Source organism: Cibotium barometz, chromosome 23, assembly GCF_041138505.1.
Source record: "Cibotium barometz isolate CiBa-2024 chromosome 23, ASM4113850v1, whole genome shotgun sequence".
In the NCBI taxonomy this organism is placed as follows: Eukaryota; Viridiplantae; Streptophyta; class Polypodiopsida; order Cyatheales; family Cibotiaceae; genus Cibotium; species Cibotium barometz.
In genome coordinates, this window is record NC_141068.1 from 24704346 (window position 1) to 24714125 (window position 9780).

Consider the following 9780-nt stretch of genomic DNA (forward strand, 5'->3'; position numbering starts at 1 on the left):
TCTTTGTATACTAGAATACATGGTAAACTCATTAAACCAGACATAAAAAGTAAGCCAAACTTCTTTCTTGCTAAAATTCATTCAAACTAAACAAAACAAACTTCTTGTATACTAGAATGCATTCTAGCATATGCTAGAGCAGACAAACTTCTTGTATACTAGAATACATACAAACTAGACTTGACTAGACCTCTAAGTGTTTCAAGATATAAGCTAAAAAGACAAGAATTAAATAGACTAAAAAACAAAGAATAGTTCTCAATGTATTCTAGAATACACAAAGATAAGAAGTTTTTTGAACTACGTGTATACTAGAATACATACAAACTAGACTAGACAAAATTCATGTTTATTAGAATACATGCAAACTACAGTTGACTTGACCTCTACGTATTCCAATATATGAGTTTGAAAGACATGACTCAAACAAACTTAAAAAAGAATAACAGTTCTCTACATATTCTAGAATACACAAAGATAAGAAATTTTTTTAACACTAATGAAAAAAAGGTCGAGAGAAAGATATCCATACCCGTTTGCGAGTAATCATTGCATCTCTAAACTCTTGCTGGGTAGAAACAGGATTCATCTCTTCAAGCCGAAAATTAGCAGAGAAAACTCTAACTGCAAGAAACTTTCCTTTGTTGTTGTCTACCAGATGATGAATGATCCCACGAGATATACTTTCTTTGACTTCAACAATGCGACCATAAGTTAAATACTTTGTATTTTCAGAGTCTCCTTTTTCTTCCGCAATAGAAAGGAAAGGTGTGTTTGGCTCAACGATTGTCTTGTGCTTACCTACCATGCCAAATTGAATTGTCCAAGCAAATCCTTCTCGTGCTTTACCTCTTGCACTACTCCAAAGAGTTGTAGCTTCCATGCTTGAAGACTTTTTCTGCTGATGTTGAGTTAAAGGTGTGGTTCCTTGAGATGATGGAGGAAGTCCATGAGTAGCTAAAACCATTCTGCTTGATGGTGGTTGATCTTGTAACTCTGGAAACTGGTGAGCTGCTAAAAGTTGTCTTCTTGGCTCACTTGGACGTCTATCAGGGTTTGGAAGAGTCACAGTCACTCGAGGTGCTTGAAAGTGAGGACTAACTGGAGCAGGTTGAGATCGAGAAGGTGTCAAGACTCCTGAACGTCCTGAGCCACCCACAGGGACAGATGCAGTTGCTTGATTACTTTTCTTTTGCTTCTTAGAAGTTCGAGCATCACGTATTGGTGAGGCCATCTTAAACCTAAACAAGACAATAAAAAATCATTATCTCATTGCTAAGATAAACAAATAGAGATAAAATCATATTTTTCAAAAATATGATTTGTTAAATGAAACAACATTTAAGATTAGTAAACATGTATGTAGGGCAAACAAACGAGAAAGACAAAAAGTGAAAGAGAACAAATAGACATAGAGAGAAAGAGAGAGAGAGAGAGAGAGTGTGTGTTAACCTCCATGCAAGAACGGACCTAGATGTGTAAGCAAACATGAGATAGGAATGTAAGAGAGAGAGCTCCTCAGCACACTAGAGAAAAAGAGGGAGAGAGAGAGATGTATTCTAGAATACAACAGGTTGTTTCCTCCAAAGATGTGTTTTGTAATTGAATTTCAAGAAATGACTTTCTAGAGCTGTGTATTCCAGAATACAACTCACAAGAAGCTTCTAACCACAATACACAGATATAAAAGAGAGGAGAAAGCACTAAGAGATGAATAGATTAAACCCAAAATAATTAGGATCCTTTGTATCATCAAAGTACTTACAGAACCTCTTTCTTGAACACAATTTGAGAAAATTTTACCCCCAAAATCTATCTTCTGCTACGTTGCTCTGATGGAGATTCTGACCGCTCCGTTGGCTTCAAAAGGGGGGTAAAACCCCAGGACGCCTGGTTGAAATACGTGCAGGTCGCTCCTCCTCCGTTTTTTATATTAAAACTACAGTTTTGCTGTTTTTTTGCCGCGCGCGTGCGATGCGAACTCAAGAGCTTTTGCTTTATCCCAAAATCTATCTTCTGCTACGTTGCTCTGATGGAGATTCTGACCGTTCCGTTGGCTTCAAAAGGGGGGTAAAACCCCAGGACGCCTGGACGCCTGGTTGAAATACTCCCGGGCTGCTCCTCCTCTGTTTTTTATGTGAAAACTACAGTTTGCTGTTTTTTAGTCGCGCGCGCGACGCGAACTCGAGAGCTTTTGCTTTCTTTACATGTCTTCTAAAATTAGATAAAAAGCAAATCTTTTTTGCATGAAGGTCTATTCTAATGGTTTACATTGAGTTTGGTTTACAGTAGAACACAGCTTGCCGAAGCCGTGTATTCTAGAATACAACTCAAGTGAAGAGAGAAGTTGTATTCCAGAATACAACTTGATGAAGATGTGTATTCTGGAATACAACTCAAGTGTAAAAAAAAGTTGTATTCCAGAATACAGCTTATTGAAGCTCTGTATTCTAGAATACAACTCAAGTGTAGAGAGAAGTTGTATTCCAGTATACAACTTGCTGAAGCTGTGTATTCTGGAATACAACTCAAGTGCAGAAAGAAGTTGCATTCTAGAATACAGCTTGTTGAAACTATGTATTCTAGAATACAGTCTCAAGTATAGAGAAGTTGTATTCTAGAATACAACTTGTTGAAATTGTGTATTCTGGAATACAATCTCAAGTACAGAGAAAAAATATATTTTTGAATACAGCTTGTAAAAGCTTCATATTCTGGAATACAACTCAAGTGTTGAGAGAAGCTATATTCCAAAATACAACTTGTACAAGCAATGGATTCTGGAATACAATCTCAAAGTGCATAAGTGTTAAATTTAAAAAAATGTGACTTCAAGCTTTGTATTCTAGAATACAAACTACTTAATACACAAGAAACATGGCGACTTATCGATTTTTGTGTTGTATTCCAGAATACAAATCAAGATTTAGCTTTTTCAAAAATGAAGTCATTATAATTTTTAAAAATTATTGATTAAATCTTTATTTTATAAAATATTATTTTTTCAATCTCTTTTTTTCTTAATTTACGTATGAAATCTTCATTTTGGTATTTTTGTGTATTTAAAAGACAAACAATTCTTTCAAAAAAATTCCTTTTTAAAAAAAGTCCATTTTTGAAATCACTTACCTCCTTAGATAATATTTTTGTTTTTCTTCCTAGCCATAATTTCCTCGTAGCAAACTTTGAACCAAATGACAATGAAATAAAAATTTAAAATTGTAACAAATAACAAAGTAATCAAGAAAATGCATACCTTACAGAATTAAACTCAAGAAAAATGCTCCAAATTAAAAAAAATGCTCTTGTGGCTCTCTTAGCGGCAGACCCTTGGAATGTGTCTCTAAAAAGGACTTCCTCTCATCTTTTAAGTCCCATCTTTTATAATAATTAATAAATTTTAATATTTATATTAATATTATTATTTTTGAATTTAAGCATTAAAAGTAAGTTATTTGGATTTGAGATTACACTCCACTTTGTAGCTTAGACCATTGTTTTTTAGAAAAACTTAGAGGTTTGAAGTTCCTAGTCATGGCAGGGCAACAAAAGTCTCTCTCAAGCTCATTTTGCTCTTTACAAGTGCCTGTATCCGTACTCACTCCTAAAAGTCTGAGCCAATCTATCAGTGATGATGATGTTACAAGCCCACTATTTGCTAATTTATCAAATTCTGATACCGATGTTCCAGTTTCTCCATCATTAGTTCAGCCTATTCGTGTGGAGACAACCACTCCCTTGAGAAGAAAAGACAAGTTTTTGCATCGCAATGCATTGAGAGAGGCATGTAGGGTGTATTGTTGTAAAAACAACTGCTTGAGGACACTTGGATTCAGAAAAATTAAGCAGGAACGTGAAAACTTCTTTGCTTTGAAACGTGCTCAACAAAATACAGCATTACATGGTTTTTTATTAAGGTCTGGAGAGAAGATAAAATATACAGTTTCTGGCACGATTGTGTGTCGAAAGTGTTTTTTTCAAGTGTTTTGTTTAAGCAATCAGCGGATGCAAAAGATCTTAAAGCAGTTGCAACGGGTGGAAGAAGATTCACGGTACTCATTTAGTACACGTGAGACTCCTCAGTTGTGTTTTCTCAAGAGCTGGATGGAACGATTTGTCACTTACAATGGTGAGCGCATGCCAAATTCAAAATTCACCCATTTGCCTGATAATTTTACAAAGGGAGAAGTTTACAACCTCTACGTGGAAACGTTGAAAGGAAGAAACATGTCATCTCTTTCATTTACTTCATTTCTTAGAGTTTGGAAACAATATTTTGCTGATGTGAAAATTCCCAAGAAAACTAGAATGGGGATTTGTCAAATTTGTGCAGAGCTCAAAGCCAAAAGAGATGTTGCAAAGACATTTGAAGAAAAAGGTATGTTTGATTTGTGTTTTTTGTACGTTTTAATTTATGAATGAGAATTCCAAGTGGTATAATTTAAACTAGCTTTACATTGTTTTGAGTTTTCAGGTCCTATTCTACAAGCACTTAAAGCTCATCGAGAACAACAAAGTACAGAGCGTCAAAAGCTAGCAAAGCATCGAAAGAAGTGCCTTGAGCAGAAAGAAATGTATTTGGGAATAGTCATAGATGGAATGGATCAAAAGAAGACATTGATACCCCATTTTATGCGTGCTCCAAAGAATTTGAAGGAAGAGAATTTCATACAACTACACGTTGTTGGAGCCCTCATCTTTAATGGCATCATGACGTCAAAAGTTTTTATAAACTTTCCAAATTTACACAACGACCCTAACTTGACCATCACCATAATTCAGAAAATAGTAAGTGAATGGCAAGGAGAATTACCTAGCACACTTTATGTGCAGCTAGATAATACGGCAAGGGAAAACAAAAATCAAATAGTGCTTGCTTATTTGAGTATGTTGGTGCAACAGAAAGTTTTCAAAAAGGTCAAACTTGGATTTTTGTTGGTGGGTCACACTCATGATCAAATTGATCAGATGTTTAGTAGGTTTTCAGTCAAACTTGCTAAGAAAAGTGCATTTGACCTTCCAGAGGTGTGCATAATTCTTAAAGAAGCTTATGATCCTACGCCAGAAATTCATGTTTTGAAAGGCACCTATGATTTTAGAGAGTTTGCAACAGGTGGAGATTTTGCAAGCCCTGCATTCGCTCAGCTTAATGACCATAGTTTCCAACATCAATTCAAAATAAAAGAAAAAGAAGCTGAAACACGTTTGTGGTGTAAGAAGTACTCTAACTCAGAGGCATGGCATCCTCAGGATGGTTTGAAGTTTTTACTCAGTGTCCCAGAACGACAAATTCTTCAGGCAGCAAAAATGCTTTTGGCATCAAGCATTGAAGCAGCAAAAGCTCAAAAAGAAAAGCGAGCCATCAATTATCAGCAATGTTTGATAGAAATTAAAGAGACCATACAATCAGCACATGTGTATTTTCCAGCTTGCTCACTTGGATGGTGGAATACATTTTTTCATGAGCAAGAAATCTTGATTGAGGAAGTTCAAAGCAATTCAAGATCACTGATAAATCTGGAGCCCTTTCTTTGGAGAGTACAAGAACTTGAAGACCGTGATGATAATATTCAAATGCCAAATCAACAAACAGAATTGCCTGAAGAATTGCAAACATTGGTGCATGGGGAGACTCGCGAAGCGTATGTTGGTGCTAGAAGGACTAGTCAACGACGACTGCAAGAGAAGGAAATGTGGGAAGGAAATATTGAGGAGCTCACTGTAGGTGCAATGATTGCAGTGTTAGCAACAGATGATGAAAGCGGATGTCCTTTTTGGTTGGCAAAGGTACTTAAAGTCCTTGAGGAAAATGGAAAAGTAAGCTCAATTGAGGTCCACTGGTACAAGGTCAATGGAGATGATGCATTATCAGGAAAATATTATCCAGAGATGATTCGAGTAAATAAAAAGGGAAAGAAAGCAAATCGTAGTCAACGTCGCGTGGATAGCCTAAGCATGGAGGATGTGGAAGTTCTTGTTTATGGTTTTACCTTGAAAAAGTCGAGTCATCTACGAGAACAAACCAAAAAAATTCTTCTGGAGAAAGTCAAAGATTTAACACGAGAGGCATAAGACCTCTCATTGTAACCAATTTTGTGGACATTATTATTTTATTGCAAATTGAGTATTTTTTTCTCAAAAAATGTGTGATTTTATGAGCAGCTCTATCATCTTTCAAAGTATTGAAGTGTAAAACTTGCACTTTTTAACAGTTTTTTTTTAGCTTTTTAGGAGCTCGTACTCTTTTTAGTTTAAAAATTAGTGTTTTTTGAGATATTTTAGCATTTTCAAAAATGGGTTGTATTTTTGATGGTTTAGTTGTACTTTCAAATGGCTGGATGTTTAATAATAAAATTATTTTTGACCTAATTCTCTCCAAAGTGAATTGGTGGCCACTATTGCTTCAAACAAGAGTAGAACCCTCAATCCCTCAAGCCAAAGGAGAGCTTAGAAGCTCCATGTAAGCTAATTTTCTTACTTTGTTTACAAATTTTAATAAAAAATCTATGGTTTTCTTGATTTTTATGTTTTGCAAATGATTGAATTAAATTCAAATGCTATGCCTTTGATGAAAAGGCCACCCTCTTCTCTTCTTTACATTCCAACCTTTCTTAATCCTAGAAAGATTAACTAAGTGATTAATTAAACTCTTCTTATTGTTTACTCTCTTGAATTTGGAAAATTGTGTAGATTAGAGTTCTATAATTCTAAATTGGGTTAATTAAGTTAAGTGAAGAAAGATAAAAATGAGAAATGGTCGGCCGTACAAAGGAGGTTATGGCAAAATTTTCTAGAATTCTGTGAAAAAGAAAGTTTGTTTTTATGTTATTCTAAAAGAGTAATTCCCACCATTTTTGCATCTAAAAGTAATATTCTAATTACTCCATGTACATATTCACCTATGTGAATATGCATGGATATTAGTGATATATTAATTATTAAATTTCATTTCTATGCATAGAAAGATGCATAAAGGGAATTTTTTATTATAAAAGTGTTATTCTTATTAAATTTGATTTCTATGCATAGAAAGATGCATAAAGGAATTTTTTATTCATAAAAGTGTTATTCGTATTAAAATCGATTTCTATGCATAGAAAGATGCATAAAGGAATTTTTTATTACAAAAGTGTTATTCTTATTAAATTTGATTTCTATGCATAGAAAGATGCATAAAGGAATGTTTTTATTACAAAAGTGTTATTCTTATTAAATTTGATTTCTATGCATAGAAAGATGCATAAATTCTATGTTTTATTACAAAAGTGTTATTCTTATTAAAATTGCTTTCTATGCATAGAAAGATGCCTAAAGGAAATGTTTTTGTTATAAAAGTGTTTTTCTTATTAAATTTGATTTCTATGCATAGAAAGATATATAAAAGAAATTTTTTTATTATAAAAGTGTTATTCTTATTAATTGATTTCTATGCATAGAAAGATGCATAAAGGAATTTTTTTATTACAAAAGTGTTATTCTTATTGAATTTTATTTTTATGCATAGAAAGATGCATAAAGAAATTTTTTTATTACAAAAGTCTTATTCTTATTAAATTTGATTTTTATGTATAGAAAGATGCTTAAAGGAATTTTTTTATTATTTCAAAAGTGTTATTCTTATTAAATTTGATTTTTATGCATAGAAAGGTGCATGAAGGAATTATCTAGTTATAAAAGAGTTATTCTTATAAAAATTAATTTTTATGCATAAATAGATGCATAAAAAAATTCTTTTTATTTTAAAAGTCTTATTCCTAATAAATTTCATTTTATGCATAAATAGATGCATAAAAGGATTTTTTATATAAAAGTGTTATTCCCATTAAAGTTGATTTTTATGCATAAATAGATGCATAAAGAATTTTTATATCAAAATTAAAATTCTCTTAAATTCTATGTTTAAATTCTATGAGTATTTGATAAATAAATAATTAAATACTCTAAGAGAGAAATTTCTATCGTTTTATATGCACATGGATTGTAAAAAGAAAATTCAAGAAATCTGTCGAGATCGAAATACTCAGATAAATGATTAATTTGTTCCTCATTGGAATTCGTAACTAATTTAGAAATCAGGTAAGTGAATATTCAAAGAAAGAAATTTAGTAAAATAGTAACTGAATTATTAAACCTTCTCGAGAAATAGTAACTGAATTATTAAACCTTCTCGAGAAAGATAGTTCAGGAAAAATCTTATGCGACTTGAACCTTGAATCAGACTATGACCAAGACCAAACTCTTTCATCAGTTTCGAGGAAAGAAGGTGTGACGAGCTTAGAAAAATACACTCAAAACTCTCGCCAAATTTGAAACTAAGTTTGAGACCCTTCGAATTGATCTGTGGATCAAGGTTATAGAATTCGAGGAATTCTGGTATGAAATTCAGAATTTTGATCAAGAAGTTTTGGGGATATTGATTCAAGAAATACTCCTTGTATTCAAAAGAAAATCAAACTGAAAACTTACATAGAAACCTTGTTTTCTTAAAGGACTATCTTACGCCAGAATGCTGGAGGGAGCATTTGGTATATGTTTTTCCAAGGGAAGTTCGGTTACAACAGCTGGCAAGGAGTGTTCAAAGGATGGCTTACGTGCAAAAGACTGCCCAGGTCTTGACTAGCCTCAGTATGGTTAAAAAATGGTGCACTTCCGGTATGATGGGCGAGGGCCGACGAAGTGGTCCCTGAGTGAAGTGCCAGGATACCTAAGGAGGATCCTGGGGAGGGTTCTGACTAGGAGATGCACGGGCTCGCGGTGCCTATGTCACCCATTAGTGTGTCGTGGAAGACATGTATGATGGACGAAATGATTATTGTAATCTGTTACTGGATCTCGTTGTTGTTGACCAGTTGGTCTCAACAGAGAGTCCAGATTGATACTGTTTTTTGAGAAACAAGGGACTGGATGGAATTTTTGAGCTATGACATCTGTAACCAATAACTGTTTGTCAATGGATTATTTTATATGTTAAAGTTTTAAAGAGGAGTGTGTGCATATTTGTATTCGAAAGCAAAAGTCAAGAAAGGCATTCAATTATGGGTAGGTGAGTATTTGTCTAGCTCTACCAATTCCAGTGGTTGGGCGGGATGGGGTTAGGCTGGAATCAGTGGAGTTTTAATAATTAAAATGAAATAATAGGAATACGCTTAGGATTCGAGTAGTTAAATAAAAACCTGAAAAATTTCTCAAATGATTAGATCAACGGTTGTGCCTGATTTCGATTAGGAAAAAAGTGTTGTTTTCTTCAAATTAAGTCAGTGATAGTTTTCCTTCTATCTGGTTTAATCAGGTGAAGGATAGTTTAGTCTCTTGACCCCGTTAGAAAATTCGTTAAGAAAATCAAAAAGGTGGAATAGTCTCTGTTTTTCGGGCAAGGGAAATTTTCCCAGTTTTGGTTTCAGAATGACCACCAGATTAATCTCGTGTCCGGACATTCGAGGGTGAGGCCCTGAGTGGGAAACCCCTGCCCCGCACAAGAGGAAGCTACTTCCGCTCTGATGCTAGCAACCAGGAATTTGGTGTGCGGAGGGGGCAGAGGGGTCTCACATTTGTCGAAGCATATCCTCATTATGCTTTGCGCCCTCCTGGTACTCTTGCATTTCCTTGGCATGCCCAGTTGTTAGGTTATGTGTGTGAGTTATCTCCTTTTGTAGTTGTTTCTTTGCTTGCTCTAGTCTTGCATTCAAGTCAGCATTCTCATTGATTTTTTGTACAATGGTTTAACTCAAAACTAAGTTATTTCTCTCCAATGCGTTGTATCTTATGTCCTATTCTTCTGCA